Below are 18459 nucleotides of genomic sequence, written 5' to 3'. Positions count from 1 at the left end.
TAACATAGCAAGCATTGAATTTCACGGATGAAGCGGGAGGGAGCGGGTGCAGTGCTTGCAAGATGGAGTGATAGAGTCACATTTTCAGAGCCCATTTGTTAGGCTTGCTGTGCAAGATGGCCATCATTTGTAAATCAGGCCGGCCTCTGACCAAAGTGTTCCCTCCATCATTGTTCTTGTTGAAGATTGCTTTCTAGCATGTTGTTCCGGCATGTTTGAGTTGAAGATGCAATATCCACAAAACTGGAACCGGAATTGGGAATCAAGACCATGAATCTTCCCATTCGTTATATCACACTCAAATCCGAGTCACATTTATTCAAATATAACTTTACCTTTCGAATTAATCCATGCTACTGAGTTCCTGAGTTTTGCCTTCAGGGTTCCATAAGTTTAATTTCTTTTCTATGATGCTTTCCAAATAAACATTCATTTTTTATTTACATTTTTTGGATTTTACAACTGATTAAAAATAGAGATAGAATGTCGGACCTACATTGATCATAGTCAAAAAATGATTAATCATCAAAGGTGACTCCTATTTCAGGAGGAACACGATGGTCTATTTCTTTCGTGTATAAACTCCGTTCCTCTGTAAATAGATGAAAGAGATGATCCCTTTTAGGTACCGGGATCAAAATGCAATCTGATGTAGGGATCGTCCTGATCCATATTAGACTACTCAGGTTCTCCTGATCCATATTAGACTACTCAGGTCTCTCCTGATCCATATTAGACTACTCAGGTCTCTCCTGAGTAGTCTAATATGGATCAGGACGATCCCTACATCAGATTGCATTTTGATCCGGGTACCTAAAAGGGATCATCTCTTTCATCTATTTACCGAGGAACGGAGTTTATACACGAAAGAAATAGACCACCGTGTTCCTCCTGAAATAGGAGTCACCTTTGATGATTAATCATTTTTTGACTATGATCAATGTAGGTCCGACATTCTATCTCTATTTTTAATCAGTTGTAAAATCCAAAAAATGTAAATAAAAAATGAATGTTTATTTGGAAAGCATCATAGAAAAGAAATTAAACTTATGGAACCCTGAAGGCAAAACTCAGGAACTCAGTAGCATGGATTAATTCGAAAAGTAAAGTTATATTTGAATAAATGTGACTCTGAGTTGAAGATGCACCAGGGAATCCTTGGCTCCCTACCAGGTCCTTTCCATCTAGCAGGATTGTTTATTTTTGTGGAGATGGTTTTTTCCCCTCTCTAGAGGTGTAGAACATTCCACAGTCTGGGATATGCTGTTCGCTAGGCTTTAAAGAAGGAGTCTGTATCAGAATCTGTGTTGCATTATGCAAAGTTATCTTTTAGGGAATATGTATGTGAGCTTGAGTTTTGTTGATTCTAAACAAGTTAAGCTTTTTCTGGTCTTCATTGTTTTATGTGGTGTTGGCAGCATAATGTGGAAGAGGACATTTCTATGGTCTGACCAGGTTATTTTTTATATTTATTTATTGATATTTATAAAGAGCTTATACAACAAATGGTGTTTCAATGTGATGGGAAGTGAGACAATTGTGCCTACCTCAAGACCATGTTGGCGAATAGTATTCAGGCAGTCTACTTTGTTGAAGAGTCTTTAGGTATGATTTTCATATGTGGGTCGTTGAAGGTGTTGAGGAAATATGTAGATTACTGTATAGAGTTATCCACTGGTTAGAAATAAAAATATCTGGCAATGCAAAGTTGTTCAGGGTAGGGGAAGATGTGTTCCAAGGTAGTTCATAAATTGGTTAAGAAAATCCTTTTGAAGGGCTAAAAGGCTGATAGCAGGTAATGGTCTTGGAGCAGATGTGGGTTGATACCTCTGCTTGGGTGCTATGCTTATGTATGTTATCTGTGGGATTGCTAGCGTTGGAAGGCACATTCTGCCGTTTTTGATTTAATTTGATGGTTGACATCTAAGATTGTATATGGTGGCGGTGGAACCTCTGATGGTGAATATCATCTTCCAAGGACAACTTGAGATCACATTATCTGTGTATTCGGGGATTGTGGTGTCCTGCTCATCCTACGCCATTGATGGATGCAATGTTTTCCATCACTGGATAGAACTTTGGGAAATATTACAAATGGCAGAAGTCGGAGGTCATGTCGATGTCTCCATTCAGACGAAGTGCTGACTCCCAGTGGGCCACCCAGTGGGGCAATCCAGTTGAAGGCAGTATGTCTCATGCTCATGTGAAAAAAGAGGGTGGCTAGTGCATGATGGTCAACAGTATCAAACACTTCTGGCAAGTTCAGGAGGATGAGGAAACCAGGTTTTTTTGGGATACAGAGGGCATATTCAATAACCAAAATAGAGGCAGGTCCAGTACTATGCCCGAGGAGGAAGCCCGAATCATAGTTTTGAGGGATTTTGTAGACACTGTATAGTTTGACTGGAGTTGAACAACCACACATCATTGACTGATGGGGGAGTAATTTGACAGACTGTTGTTGAGGTGACATGTTGTTTTTCTGTTTCTTTAGGCTGGAAGGCTGTGACCATGTTTAGTGTGGTGGTGAACATTTCTGTTGAGAGAGAAATGTTGATGATGTTGAATACAGGCCAGTGGGAGCTGCATGAGAGAGGGACTTGAGGATAGAAGAAAGGATTTTGTCTGCATATGAGGTGGAATTGAGAGAGGCGAGGACGTTGAAGAGACGGCGATAAGGTGTGCTTGGGGAAAATAGGCTTGTCAGACAAAATGTTAATCAAGTCAATTCGTGCTGATTTTGATGAAAAAGTATTTGTTGATATCTGAGAATATTTGAGGAATCCTGCACTTAGAGATTGTTTGATTGGTGGTGGGAGTGGACTGATGCAGTGCTTTTCAGTTCAGTTGTACTGTCATTGGTGGCTTGCGATATTATTTGCATGCAGAGGGTAGATTTTTCTTTCGAGGTGGCTTTGCAATCTATTTTCAGTATCACAAGAATTTAGTGGAAATATGATGCGTGCCAGTATTTGCTTTCATACTTTCCTTCTTGTTAGAGTTGAGCAGTGTGAACCATGGTGTTCAGTGTTTGATTTATTTGGTGGAGGGTGGTGATGACTGGCTGTATTAAAGGGATTCATTAATGTATCATTTTTGTGTGGTGGGGTAAGTTGCAAACAAATGCAGTAGAGATCTAATGGTGTTGATAAGCACCAAGTCTCAAAGGATAGCACAGAAAAGCCAGATTGAATTTGATAATGCAGAGAAAGCCTTTCTTACTAATTCAGCTGTACAGAATGCCAAGGCTAAATTAACTGAAATCAACAAAGAAATTGATGACTTTTGATCACATATCATAACTTAAAAAAACAATAAACGTTCAAAGGACATAAGGGATTTTAGTAATGAGTTTATCTACCCCTATTTGGCAGAGGACAATTCCACAACTATAGCATCCTTTCCATATTTGGAACACTGCAATACACTGACTTTGAAAGAAAGTGAAATTTCCGACAGAGAAAGTGGGTAACTGTTTCAGCCTTCTCAGGCAGTGATTCACAAACTGAGTTCTTTCCTAAGACTGGGACAAGTAGACTTTCTTTATCCAAAGGATGGAGGGGCTATCAGCATTACCCTCCATCAGACAGGAGTTATGCAAATCAAGGCTATCCCAACATCTTTCGCAGGACCTGTCGAGTATACCCCAGATAAATGCTCTTGCAGACCTACCTATTTTTTATTTGTCAAACATAGAATTAGCCCCAGATGATATTAGCTTGCTTAATCATTGCTTATCCTTTGTGTCGACAGCACCCACTGATTGGTTCAAAATTAAAATCTAAATGTATACATTTTTGCATAAGATAAGGATTTTAAAAGAATCTGATTGTGAATCGGCCAAACCAAATACTGATAGTGGACTGAGACCGAAAGCTCTCTTTACTCCAGCTGATGAAAGCTTGTCTGTTGACATCTTGCTGTTTAAAAAACAGGTTATACGTGAACTAGATTAATTAAAATCACATATATTCATACAGAATAATCTCACTTTGAAGGAAAAACAATCTTTAAATAAATTCAGAAACAATCGGAGCATCACTATAAAACCAGCCAATAAAGGTGGTGGTATCGTCATCATGTCCAGTGATCAGTATAAACAAATGGTGTTGGATATGCTAGATGTCATTATAAGAAACTTAATGAGGATCCCAGTTCAGATATCAAAATGTTGATCGAAGATGTCACTTTGGCAGCCCTACAACAATGTTGGATTACCAATAAGGAATATGATTTTCTTAGGTGTCATCAGTCATGTATACCAAATGTATACACCCTACCAAAGAAATACAAATATAGTGCAAATCCTCCTGGTCACCCGACAGTAGCGAGTTGCTGTTCAGTGCTTGAACCTTTATACAAATACAGTGATACATTTCTACAACCGTGTGTAAAAAAACAACCATTTTTTTAAAGGACACTACTTCCACAATCAAGATCTTTGAGGACTACCCATTTGATACTTCATATGATCTATTGGTCTCCTTGATAGTAACATCCTACAAGATGAGGCGATTGAATGACTGAATGTATTAACAATACTCTTATGTCTACGGATCTCCCTTATGGAGCACATTCGTCATTTATAATACAACTTATGATGAATGCACTTGAGAAAAACTAATTCCAATTCGAGCAAACTTTTTATCGATAAACAACTGTTAATAAAATGGGAGCGGCTTTTGCCCCATGTATGGCTATTCTCTGTGTGGCAACACTTGATGAACAGCACATTCTTTTCATGCACAAATCAATTTCTTCAACACATCACTCTGTGAAGAGATACATTGATGAGATCATTGTAAGGAGGGCAATTATAATCATTCTTACTAATTCATCATTTTTACTTAGTCAAGTTTATTGAATGGGTCCTTCAGCAATCAATTTTTTTAAATTGTTTCTTTACTCAGCTAACAGCAAACAAGGAAATTCACTGTTTATCTAACCAATCAAGCGTTTCTGAATGATTAAATCATTTTGAGACCAAGATCACCATAATTGGCTTGGTTCTAATGAGGGCAAAAAAAACACTGACCTGTGTAATTGCCCATTGCAATTGACTTCTGCATTCACCCTTCATAATTTGTCTCAGTAAAAAGGATCTTCTGCAACTGACTGAATCAGTAACTCAACCTAGTTTCTGTGTTACTTGATGTCTCGATACACAAAATGAAAGATGACCATGAAGTCTATGAATTTTGTATTTTCCTCTCTTTCTTTGATGTTGGTAATTTATTGATATGATTTCCCATTGAGTATACATACAATATCGACAACCTATATGATTTATTACCATCACCATTCTGTTTAATTCCACTTCTCTGTATGATCATATAGGTATTTGTCTGTATATGCACATGTTTGAGGTAATTAATTTTGCTCTAATAATAATAAACTTAATTTCATTGGTGTGGTTATTTTTGTATAATTACCAATCTGACAAAATATTGATTTAATCTTTAGTAGTAGTCTTGTATATGATTTTCAGAACTGGTTAAGGAACTGGGACCTTTAGTCGATATGTGGTATAGACAATGACTTTATTCTTATTCCCTTCTGATTAACATAACAAATGCATCTACTGTTAATGTCTGCTTTTGACTAACAGCCTAACAGACTAACAGTCTGTATAGCAACCATTTGAATGCAAGCGCAGATGTAGAGTATAACCACTGTACTAAAGCTAGATACATACATAGACCATAGCCACTGTCTTGCACATCGTAGCCTTTTGTATTGAATTTAGATGAAATTTGAGGGTAGGCAATATATCAAATTCAGATGAATTTTGGAGGGTAGCCAATGTATTGAACTTAGATGAATTTTGAGGGTAGCCAATGTATTGAACTCAGATGAATTTTGAGGGAAGCCAATGTATTGAATTTTGATGGTAACCAATGTATTCAATTTAGATGAATTTTGAAGGTCGCCAATGTATAGTACTTAGATGAATTTTGAGGGAAGCCAATGTATTGAACTTAGATGTATTTTGATGGTAGCCAATGTATTGAATTGAAATTAAATTTGAGGGTATCTGAGTTTTGAGGGTAGCCAATGCTTTAAACTTAGCTGAACGTGATGGAACTGTCCACGAACCCACTAACATCTCTCAAATATTCTGCTTACTCACCCTAAAACACAGAACAAAATATGCCATACCTCTACCGCAGCAAAACATAAAACCACCACCAACTACAACCAACTGCACACACCACACATCACCAAACAAGAAACTAAGCCAGCCACATGCAAATTTCCACACACTCAGACACCAGGCATCACATAACAACTACCAACTAAACACAAACCAGCACACAGTGACCGTTTTTTTCTAACTGAAGCTACCAACAGAACATCAAAGCTCTCTTGCTCTTTTCTCTCTCAATTCCATTAATAAAGTCCTCCAAGCCCTCCTTCGTTTTCAGATCCGCACGGGGCCAAGAGACCATGAAAGCGGCAGTGGTGCACAGTATAAACCCCAATAACATAACATATAGAAGAACTGATTAATCTGGAAGAGTGTATGTGTAGGAACTCTAACATGTTTTAATGTCTTCAAGATCTCCATGTTGAGAGAGAAGAGTGGGCAGGTGCTGTGGGAGAGTGATTGCGAGGCATGGGGAAATGAGTAGGAAAGAAAGGTGGGGATGTATATGGCCTGTGAATCTAGGAGAATGTGGGAAGGGGGAAGATGCTGATGAAGAACTGGCATTAGTGGTGTCAAGTTGTATGGGGTAGTGCTACAGGTGCATGTTGCAGTGGTCGGAGAGATTGTGAGGCAATGAAATATTAGAGTGGAAAATGATACTACCCTGGTGCAGCAGTTGGAGCAAAATATGAAGGTGGGGTGGGTGGTGACTGTTAAGTAGGAAATGATGAAAAGGTCAATTGTGAGAGAGGAAGATGCAATGCAGGAACATGTTGTGTGTGAGATGATGGTGGTAGTGAGTTGAAAAACAGGCAAAGGTGGGGGTAATGGAGCATATAGTGGGTTTGGTGGGGGTTCTTCTGTAGGAAAGTATGATGGTGAAGCATGGCACAGGATAGAGAGGTGGAGATAATGTGCAGTAGGAGCAGACACTGGGCCTCATTACGAGTCTGGCGGTAGCCATGCCGGTAAAACTGGCAGGCTGCCGCCGGACTCGTGGGGATTCACCAGCGCCGGTATTCCGTTACTCCCCATTCACATGGAGTTCGACAGGACTCCATAGAAATGGGGACCGCGGAAACACCGGCACCATGCGGTAATGGTGGCGGTGTTTCCACGTCCATCTGAGGCTGTTGGCGTTGAGCCCGCCAGGTCATACCTGGGGGGTGGGATGCCACACGGCCACAGAACTCGTAGTTAGCCAGTCCGGAAAACAGTGCCGGTACGGTTTTACCAGCACTTTTAAATCCAGACCGGCTAACTTGTGATGAGGCCCACTGTGTTGGAGATGCACAAGGTGGTGCATGGTAGTGTTTGTGGAGGAAGAGGTGGAGTGGGATGGAAGCTGACTTTTGGAGTAGGAAATGCTTGTGGCATTGGGGATGATGTTGGAATTGGGATGGTGCTGCCATGATGGGAATGATGAAGAGATGAGGGAATGAAAGGTTTGGGAAGAGGCTGAGAAAAGGTGAATAGTGGGGGTGTTGGCATTGTGGCGGGAGCAATAGGACAATTTTGATTGTGTTGCTGCTAAGGATGATGCTCATGGTTTATGGCATGATTGTGGAGTGTAGATAGGATGGGGAGATTGAAATGAGTGAGGTGAGCAGATGTGGTATGCTGAGCTGTAGGTAGATATGATGCACATGGCTGTTGGAAGAGGTCTTGTGTTGGGGGCAAGAGTGGGCATTTGTATGTGGATGTGGACATGAAGGATCTGAATCTGATAACCCACCTTGAATGTAAGGGATGGATTTTTTCATCTGTCACTAACTTTGATTTGTTCTTTAATGGGAGAGGAAGGGCAGCAGGCACAGCATGAGCATTTTACATCTCTGCCAGCTCCCCATTAGTGTATGCAGGGCCTCATATCTCCTCTTGCTCTGCATTTTTGTTTAATGCCTATATTTTTAGTCTGATCTACCTGTGATTGCTGCCTCCATGGACTCACATTCCTGCTGTTCTCAACTCAACCTCCTCCCCTCACGTTATTTGCACCCTTTCCCGCCTTTGCTCCCTGATGTGCACAATCGTGCACCTACTGTTGATGTAAAATAAATCACCAATGAAATAAAACTAAAGTATGTTCCTTCTAGCTCAGGTGGTGGAAGGCAATTGCCTCCTTTCTTAACTGCTGATCCTGGTTCAGCTCCTTGGCGCCATGGTGGCCCAATGCCAGGAGCCATGCATCGGTGAACGCAGGACACCTGGCCATGCTTGAATTGGAAAAAGACAGATCCTGCTTCTTGGCTGCAGCCCATCTGAGTCTCTTCCATTTTAGCGGCTTCTCCACCTAAGCACCCCTATGATCCTTGTGGAATTGATCAGAACTGAGGGAGTGATGCTTGATATCCAGGTCATCTTACCGCCCCCCCACACCCCTCCCCCCAGGTCAATACAGTAGTGCTCATTTCCATCTATATTGGCAGTTTGAGTCCTGGGAAAAACAATTGCTGTCATTGGTTCAGACAATAGCCATACCAAGAATCTAACATTGCATGTACATCTATTTAGTCAACAGCATGAAGTCATTGGCCAAATTGTAAGTGGTGCAAAATTGGGACATTTCCCCACGTAATTGCAATGATATTTTGACAGCCAATAACCATCTGAAATGGCTGGTAATGGTGTATCAAATCCAGTTGCGTAGCCCACACATATTTGACATTGGCTAATGGGACAGTGCCATGTTGTATGATACATTTGATAGAGCGGGTCATTGTAGGTCAAACCCTCCAAGCATGTTAAACTCGTACTCCCAGATTCTCTAAACCTTTTTGCTCAAAATGTGAGATGTGCACTTGTCCCCAAAAACGTTGTGCCCTATTCTCAAAGGACATGTAAATGTGTGCATCACAAATGCTTGCATTCAGATGGCCTTTCCCGCCCCCTTTGGGCATTTACACAAATAAGTAGGCATTTCTGCGCATTTCAATGCACATCACAAATTAACAACCGGGATGTGCTTTGAAATGCACAAAAAAGTTGCACATTTACCTGTTCCTGTGTCATTTAAACATAGAGTTTGAATACAGAAAAGGTGGAGGAATTCAAAATGCTGTTCAAATATACAAGTTGTGTGCATACGAATGGCCATGCCTCACAAAATTCAAGTCAGCCCCTTTCTTCCAAATGTTAAAATGAGGTTGTTATGGGATAACACCCTTTCCCCTTTAAGGCCGTCCACTGGTCCCCACAGGCAGACCACGTGTGAAGGAACACGTGGGTGACTGGGGGGGGGGTAGTGGGAGAGAGGGGCAGTTCTGGTATAACCTGTAGACCGCTAGGTAACACAAATAAAGTGCAATACTGTTTCCAAATCCATCCTGTGTTTTGTGTGGTTCATGAGTCCTGCATTTACTGCGTTTCCAAAAAGTAGCAACTGGTGACGAGTTCCCAACATACCCACATCCGAAGCCAGCGATCCCACCGGTCCGCCTGCTCCAAGACGAGAATCTTCCAGTGGGGCGCAAGTGAGCTGCTTCAGGTAGTAGGCCAATTTCAACGAACACTGTTACACAACACTCAATCTGTCATTGCCAACTTACATGTAGTGCGCAGCCCCAACAAAGCATGATGCCTCCTTAGCTACAGGGTGGCTTATCAACTGGGCCTAATTGAATAACACTATGTTGCCACTGATGTCGTGCAGAGCACTACCTACGAACACAAGCATGACAACAGCATCTGCAGTGTGGCACGTGTCCTCCTATCCAAGGAGGGCATAAAACTCAGGTTCCTGCAACTGTTCAAAGGCTTGGGTAAACTCAAAGGGGTTGTCATCAAGCTACACATGGACCAATTCATCCATCCAGTCCCCCAGGATCCTTGCAGGATAGGGTTTCACTTGCAACCAACGGTCTCTCAGGAACTACATCAACACTTTACTAATGATATCATCAAAAGGGGGCGGAAGGCCCCATTCTGTGGATATCCCTGCTGGTAATAATCCCTAAAGAAGGGGGCCGCATACGACTCTGCATTGATATGAGGGTGGACAACACCGCCATCCAGAAGGAACGGCCTGCAGGTCCCAATATAGAGGACATGATTGTCCAACTTAACAAGGCAACCACTTTCTCCAAACCAGACCTGAATCAGGGGTATCACCAGTTGGAGTTACACCCTGACTCCAGGGCCATCACCACTTTCTCCACGCACTACGGGCTTTTCCGATATAAACGCCTCCATTTCGGAATCTCATATGCGGCGAAATTTTCCAGGAGGCTATCCGTCAAGTCATTCACCCCTGTCAAATCTGTTTTCAACTACAGTGATGACATTCTGGTTCATGGGGCGTTGCAGGAGGAACATGATGCCACGTTGCTGGAGGTCTGTGTTGCGCTAAAGGCAGCAGGAATTACATTAAACCTGGAAAAGTGCAACATCAACAAATGAAAACTCAGGTTTATTGGGCACGTGTTCTCAGATACTGGCATGGCCCTGGATCCTGACAAGGTGTGCGCCATCCTAAACCTGCCACCTCCCAGGCAGGTAGCTGACGTCCGCTCGTTTCTGGGCATTGCGGGATACTGTGCCAGATGGATCGATGTGATATTTTTGAATTTATTTTACTGAAAACTTCTTTACTGAAACGTAAACACCAAAAAAATACTGTTTTTATTTTTTGGGGGGTCCCCAACCCAAGCGCCCTGTTTCCCTGTGTGTATAACCCCACCCAACCCCTGTCCCTCCGTTTTACTCCCCTGCCCCACCCTCCATATGAATTCTTCAACCAAAATTCGGTGTTTTTTTGGTATTTGCTTGCTTTTTTGGTAAAAATGGTTTTAGGTATTTTCTATTCAAAAATATCGCTGGATACCGCACCAAATATCTCCCACACTATGCAACGCAGACGGAGCCCCTCTGGTGTATTCTGCTAAAATATGCCATCTTCCGATGGACACCTGAATGCCAGAGAACGTTTTATGGTGTAAAAAACTCGCTGGCTGAAGCCCAGAAACTAGCATACTTTGATTCCTCCTGGCACACAGAGATCACAGTCGATGTGAGCCCAGTGGTTTTGGGGGCGATACTCGCCCAGACCAAAAACATACAGGAACAGCCAACCCACATAGTGGCCTATGCCAGCAGAGCCCTCCCGCCCACAAAACGGGCGTACTCTCGTAAGAAAATCTTGCAGCTGTTTGGGTCTCTGAGCATTTCCACAACTTCATTATCGGAAAATGGTTCACAGTGGTGACCGACCATCACGTACTACTGTCATTGTTTGGAAACCCTCGCAGCAAGATGCCCACACAAATAGAAAGATGGGGCATCCGCCCACAGGAGTATGACTATGAGATTGTGCACAGGCCGGGAGCAGATCGAAATCCTGCAGACTATTTATCCAGACCACCACCTCCACATGACCAACAGGCAACCACATGAAGAGGCGACGCTGAATGCATCCGATATGTTGTGGCAAATGCTATGCGGCCGGCTCTCACACTAGACGAGGTGGTGCAGGAGTCGCTAAGAGACCCATAAATCGAAATGGCTATTCAACAAACTAATACAAACAAGTGGAAGGACTACAACAGGTGGTTCAAGAGGTACCCAAGGGCAAGCAAGACTGAAATAAGCAAGCTGGCCAAGGTACACACTGAACTAGCAATCATGGACCAAATAATCCGACTAAGAGGTTTCAGACTAGTGGTGCCTCCAACACTCAGAAGGGCAGTCCTTCAAATTGTGCATGAAGGCCACAGCGGCGCGGAGAACACAAAGAAAAGGTTGCACCACCATGTATGGTTCCCAGCCATGGACACCCTAGTAACCGACATGATACAACACTGCATACCCTGCCAGTGCACGAACGGAGCAGAACCACCTTTGCCACAACAGCACATGGATATTCCTGAAAAACCATGGCACAGGATAGCAGTTGACTTTTATGGACCAATGGAAACAGGGGAATACCTACTAGTGCTGATAGAAGTGTTTTCCAGGTTCCCCATCGTCAAGAGAACATCAACGACAGCCTTCCCAAAGGTGGCAGCTGTAATAGATGAAGTATTCGGTGAATGGGGGGGTTCCACATACAATCAAATCTGACAACAGACCCCTTTTTAACAGGTATGATTTTACAAGATTTGCCAAACACATTGCTTTTGTTCATCTGAAAATTACACCATTATGGCCCAGGCCAATGGGATGGCTGAGAAGGTTATGTCATCCATAAAGAAAACCATTCGGAGGGTGCAGGTGGAAAGTGTTTCAAGTCACCAGGCCCTCTGCAGGATGCTCAGGGACTAACAAAATATGTATACATGGTTTATTGCTCGTTTATTCTGTTTGTTTAGTGTCATTGACTTGTATGATATATTATTCAGAGCCTTGAAACTGGGATTCTTTCCTATTAGTACCCAGCCTCGCAGCCAATGAGGAGGCTTAGAACAGGGGACTGTCCACATGGTAATCCCCCCACCCCAGGCCTCCTCACAACTGGAGGCCACCATCGTCCCCACTGGCGATTCAGGTAAGTGCTCTGCTCCCCCCCTCCACAGATTTCCCTCCCACTCCACTTACCTGTTTTTTTGCACCTCTTTGGGAGCAAACACGCTGGAAACACTTCTGTCTCCTGCACGTTTGCTCCCGATCTGCGACAGGCCGCCATGGAAAGGAAGAAGGTTTCTTCTCTCCTTTCCATAGCGGTAATTTTTTTGTTTACTTTTTAAAGTTATTTTCAATGGCCACCATGGAAACGGTGAACTGACTTTCCTTGGCATCCATTTTTGTCTTTTTCTTTCTTCCTTTCCGAAACACCAGAGCATTCTGCAAAGGAAGAAATGCGTTCTTAGTACCCCGGTGCAACGGGCCGGGGTACTAATAGCAATAATCCCCTCGCCAGCTGCACTGGGCCTGTAGCTATGATGATGCCCCCCGAGCTTAGGGATTCTTGCTTAAGTAGCCGGCGCCCAGACGCTGACCCCTTGCTCACTTTGCACACAGAGGCACAGCTCCACCTCAGTGATGAGGCCCAAAAAGGCTGAAACACGTGTATGGGGTTGATGTTGGTACTCTTGTTCAAAGGAGGTTTGCCTGGCATTTCGGTGCTGGACTGCCCTTGTGGGCGGGACAAAGACTGATATGCAAATGGATATTCCTCCTTTGTGAAAAATACAGTGAGCTAAAAGCGATGGCTGCGGACTCTCAAAGTGGGTACAAATCACGGAACAGGTTATCATGCCGTGTTCTTTCGAGAGAGGGGCACCTGCTACCTTTTTTGCATTTTTGTAAGGAACTTGGGGTTGGTCATCCTAGGTTACCTGAGGAACCCAGACGTGGACCCCTTGCTCACTGTGCTTAGAGATGCACAGCTCCACCTCACTGATGAGGTCCAACAAGGCTGAAACACACGTATGGGGTTGCTGTTGGTACTCTTGTTCAAAGGAGGTTTGCATGACATTTCGGTGCTGGGCTGCCCTTATGGGCGGGACAAAGACTGATATGCAAATGGGTATTCCTCCTTTGTGAAAAGTACAGTGAGCTAAAAGCGATGGCTGCGGACTCTCACGGTTGGGTAAAAACCACTGAACAGGTCATCATGTCGTGTTCTTTTGAGAGAGGGGCGCCTGCTACCTTTTTTGCATTTTTGTAAGGAACTTGAGGTTGGTCACCCTGAGTTACCTGGGGGAACCCAGACATGAACCCCTTGCTCACTGTGCTCAGAGAGGCACAGCTCCACCTCACTGATGAGGCCCAACAAGGCTGAAACACGTGTATGGGGTTGCTGTTGGTACTCTTGTTCAAAGGAGGTTTGCATGGCATTTCAGTGCTGAACTGCCCTTGTGGGCGGGACAAAGACTGATATGCAAATCGATAGTCCTCCTTTGTGAAAAGTACAGTGAGCTAAAAGCGATGGCTGCGGACTATCACTGTGGGTAAAAAAAACAGAACAGGTTATCATGCTGTGTTCTTTCTAGAGTGGGGCACCTGCTACCTTTTTTACTTCATAAATACAACTGCAGTGCGATAGTCAGATGTCGATACAAACTCCTATATCCACTTGTGAAGGGAACGTGGTACAGCTTCGCAAATGTCTCATTTGAAATTCAGCAAAGACTTCATCCATGTAAAAATCAAGTAAGTGAGTGAAATAAGACAAGATTGGAGAAATTCCAGGAGCTAAATCTTCAGAGAGATGGTAGTGCACTTCTAGTTAAGAATTTGAGGTTGGGAGAAGTACAAACGTGCTAACTCTATGTTTGAAGAGTGGAGTTTGAGAGAATGGAGTGACATCCAGTTTTTGATGAGACACAGGCAGTCGCAGATGCCAGGGATATCAGCCAAGGCGGACCTTTAAGTAAATTTGAGTGCTGTCAGTGTACTGGTGTGTGGAGACCACCGTGTCCTACACCAGATTGCCTACTATTTCCATATTGATGTTCAATAATATCGTCAATATCACTGAGTCCTGGGGCACCCCAAGGTAAATTGGGAGTTCTGTAGTATTTCACCGGAACCATCTGGGCACGAACAGTCAGGAAGAAGGAGATCCAGGGAGGAATGTGTCCCTAAAACCCATTAAAAAGGAGAGAAGGGGCAGTTAATGAATTGTATTGAATGCAGCTGACAGGCCTGCGGCGTCAGTATGAAGGTATCCCCACCATGTAGTATTTTCAGGGCATTGTCCACCACATTCACTGTGACACATTCAACACCATGTTCTAAACGAGAACCAGATGTATAGTAACTACAAAGGTATGGATGTGATCTGGGATGCTGCTGAAGGCTTGTTTAATCTTACAAGGCCCTTGAGGGGACATAGTATAGGCTGGAAACTCCCACTATTGGAAGGATCCAGCCAAGGATTTTAAATAAATACAGGGTCTCTCTTGCTTTATAACGGGAGGGAGAAATTCCAGCATTCAGAGAAGATTGAAAGCATATTACAAAATCTTCTTGATCTCAGTTGACAAGGAACACCAATAACTATTCCAAGCAGTTGGCAAGCACTGTAGACAAGAAAATAGAATCCAAATTAAACAGACATCTGAGATGATAAAATTCTTTGAGACCCATATCTGGTTTGGGCAACAAACACATGGGTGCCTTGCTTATCAACATTGTAGTTTTGCATGAGCTCCAAAAGGAGTTAAAGAAATTACATACAGGTTGCAGCAAATAGGGGGCAAAGAGGTATATATATATAAATCAGAAACACTACCAAAGACTAGAAAGTAACCCAACACAAGAATATCAGGTGATATTTGAGGAAATGACAAGAGGGTGGCTGGAGAATGGGCTACTAGAATGGGAGGAAAGAGAATTCTTAAGGGTTAAACATCCAGTGACGCCTATGATCTACTTTATAACCAAGGTGCATAAAAAACTACAGGGGCCTCCAGGGAGACCTATAATTTCAGCCATGGGATCACTCCTGGAAAAAACATCTAGGTATGTGGACAAGTACTTGTTCCCGTTTGTATCGACAGTACACTTGTAAATTAGAGATACCACTGATTTCTTGAGTAAGATACAAGGAATACCATGGAAAGACACATACCTATTGACACCATTAGACGTGGTCTCATTGTATACCAGCATTGAACACAGAAGGGGAATTGAAGCAGTGCAACAATTTATGTTCACTAAATCAGCAACCGATAGCGATCACTCAATGATGGTACTAGAAATGTTAAAATATTGCTTGGAAGGGGGCGCTGTTGCACCGGGACCAAGATGGTGGCTCTAGTTTAGAGCTCCCGACCCGAGGTCAATCAGGGCGAAAAAACTCTTCTGCTTCCATTAATACTGCAGTTCCTTACAGCAGAAATTGGACTTCTGTACTCTTCAGCAACATTCCGGTCCAATCCTGGATGTGATTGGAAACTGGAACACTGAGAATGGAGACCCAACATCCCAACGCGAGTGAGGGACGGCGCACACCATGCTTCTGTCACGCTGCGGCAGGCCAGGCTGGCCGACCTACGTGTCCAACAGGCCAACAGCGACTCTCCTTCATCTGCCGGACCCCTGCTGATTCTCCTCTCCCTCTCCGGGACCACAATCTGCAGCGAGGAACACCAATGCCTGTGGTCCTCTCCGGTAACTGATATGTGCTCCCAGACTCCATTATATGGGACCGGGACTTCACTGCCTGCTATGCCAGCACCTCTGCCCCCTGTGGCACACCTACAGGAATTGCTGCCCGGGACCACTGTGGGCCCCCTGCCACCGTTGTGAGGGAGGCCAGAGCTCTTCTCCGCTGGTGGATCCCACCTGCCGTGCATTACTTGGACGTGGGAACCCGGTGGAGACCACTGAAACATCCTTGGAGCAGTAGATAGAGTCTACCCTGCTCCCACTCCTGGGGAGTGCAACATTGTCACCACAATTTGCAATAGAGCGAGCTCACAGGTCCCTGGCACCTAGGCCCAGACCTAGGACACCGCCGCGACCCATGGTCACCCACATTCTCAACTACCATGCCCGGGATGCGCTTCTCCGTGCGGCTCAAAAGTAGGGAGAGTTGATGTTGGGCTCAAACAGGCTACACATCTACTCTGCCTTCTCATTGGCCATCCAAAAGGAAAGGAAATCCTTCTCAGTGGTCAAGAAACAGCTGCGCAATGGCAATTGGAAATATGCAATGGTATACCCGGCGAAATTGCGTGTTGAATGGAGCAAGAAAACTTTCTTTTTCACTGTGCCTGACGAGGCCATGAAGTTCCTAGATGAGGCCTTGTTGGCACCCTAACCATTGTAAACTCAACCTAGATTGGGTCTTGAAGGAGCGTCTGGCTCCCTCTCATACTTGCACAGCCTGGGGTTTGCCCTGGGTGACAAAATAAGGCACGCCTCTAATTTTCTTTTTCATGTGGCTGTTCGCCTTTACTTGTTTTAGCTTCACCTGTTATTATGTTGGTCACTCCAGTTAGGGTTAATTTCATAAGAAGCATGTGAACATTTATCTGTCTATTTGTACCTAAGTCCTGATCAGCCCGGTGGGTCCGAGTGGCAGCTTCCCCCATGCAATGTTGAGTTAGTAAGTTGGGGTGGTATTTGTGGGGTTGCATCTCCCCAGTTTCTAAGGGGTGGGGCAGGGAAGCGGTGAGGGATGGTTGGGATTATTAAAGTGGATAAAATTGAACTTGGCATGCACAAAGCTCACATACAATGGAACATGGATTTGGTGGTCAGACTGACAGTGTGGGAGGGGTTGGGCCTGGACCACACTAGGGCGCATAATACTGGCTACTGCACACCCTGATGGGAGATATAACTTGCCTAAGTTGGAATGTCCGGGGCCTGGGTAACCCGATTAAGCGATGTATATGTTGATAGACATAAGGTCCAAATCCTATATCTACAAGAGTCACATGCCCTCTCACCAGTTTGCGAAGGATCCACCAGACATTGGGGATAACATCGATTTTACACATCCTACTCTACACAAGCTAGAGAGGTCATGATTCTGATATACCGATCTATCCCATTTCAGTGCAACCATATGAGAGCGGACCCACTCGGCAGATATCTGTTGCTATATGGGACCCTTTCAGGCAGGGAGATTATGTTGATGAATATATATGGTCCCAATGTTGACGATCCTCAATTATACGCAGGCATCTTGCATGAGCTGGCTTGATATCCACTGGTCCCTATCCTGTGGGGGGAGAGATTTTAACACCATCCTGGACTGGGAGTTGGATAGATCCACTCACACTCACAGAGCCCCCACCCAAGCCACTTCCACTATCAAAGAGAGTATGAATTCCCTAGAACTTGTGGATACTTGGCGAGTACTGCACACTACTGATCGCACATACTCTTTCTACTCCTCCGTCCACGGCTCTCTGTCTCTCGTATTGACATGTGGATCATCGCTAACACATTGCTTGGTGAATAACGCCATGCTTCCTCGTACCTAGACGGATCATTCTCCAGTTATCATCTCCCTGACCTTGCCCACACTCTCTAGACCTTGCACCAATTGGCGCTTTAAACCATTAGCCCTGCAAGATGTTGTGTTTGCATCCACTATCGATGACCACGTACACTTGTTTTATATATAAATGCTGACTCAGTGCCCTTGTCTAGTACTCTCTGGGAGGCCTTCAAGGTCTACATCCGGGGGATCGCCATGTCCATGGAGTTTAGTGTCCTCAAGGCAATTCGACATGGTATATGACACAATGGGAGAATAAACTAAGTAAATTAGAGCGTGAACTAACTGGCGACTGCACCACAACCACACTCACACAGATTAAAGAGGCTGTGGATGCCTTTAGAGCTCAAGCAGAACGCGAAGTAAAATTCTTTAATACCCCCATGGCTGCTAAGAAATACGGAGAGGAAGACAG

This window comes from Ambystoma mexicanum, chromosome 5p, assembly GCF_040938575.1.
Source record: "Ambystoma mexicanum isolate Mex_15411 chromosome 5p, UKY_AmexF1_1, whole genome shotgun sequence".
Classification (NCBI taxonomy): Eukaryota; Metazoa; Chordata; class Amphibia; order Caudata; family Ambystomatidae; genus Ambystoma; species Ambystoma mexicanum.
This window is presented reverse-complemented; position numbering follows the sequence as displayed.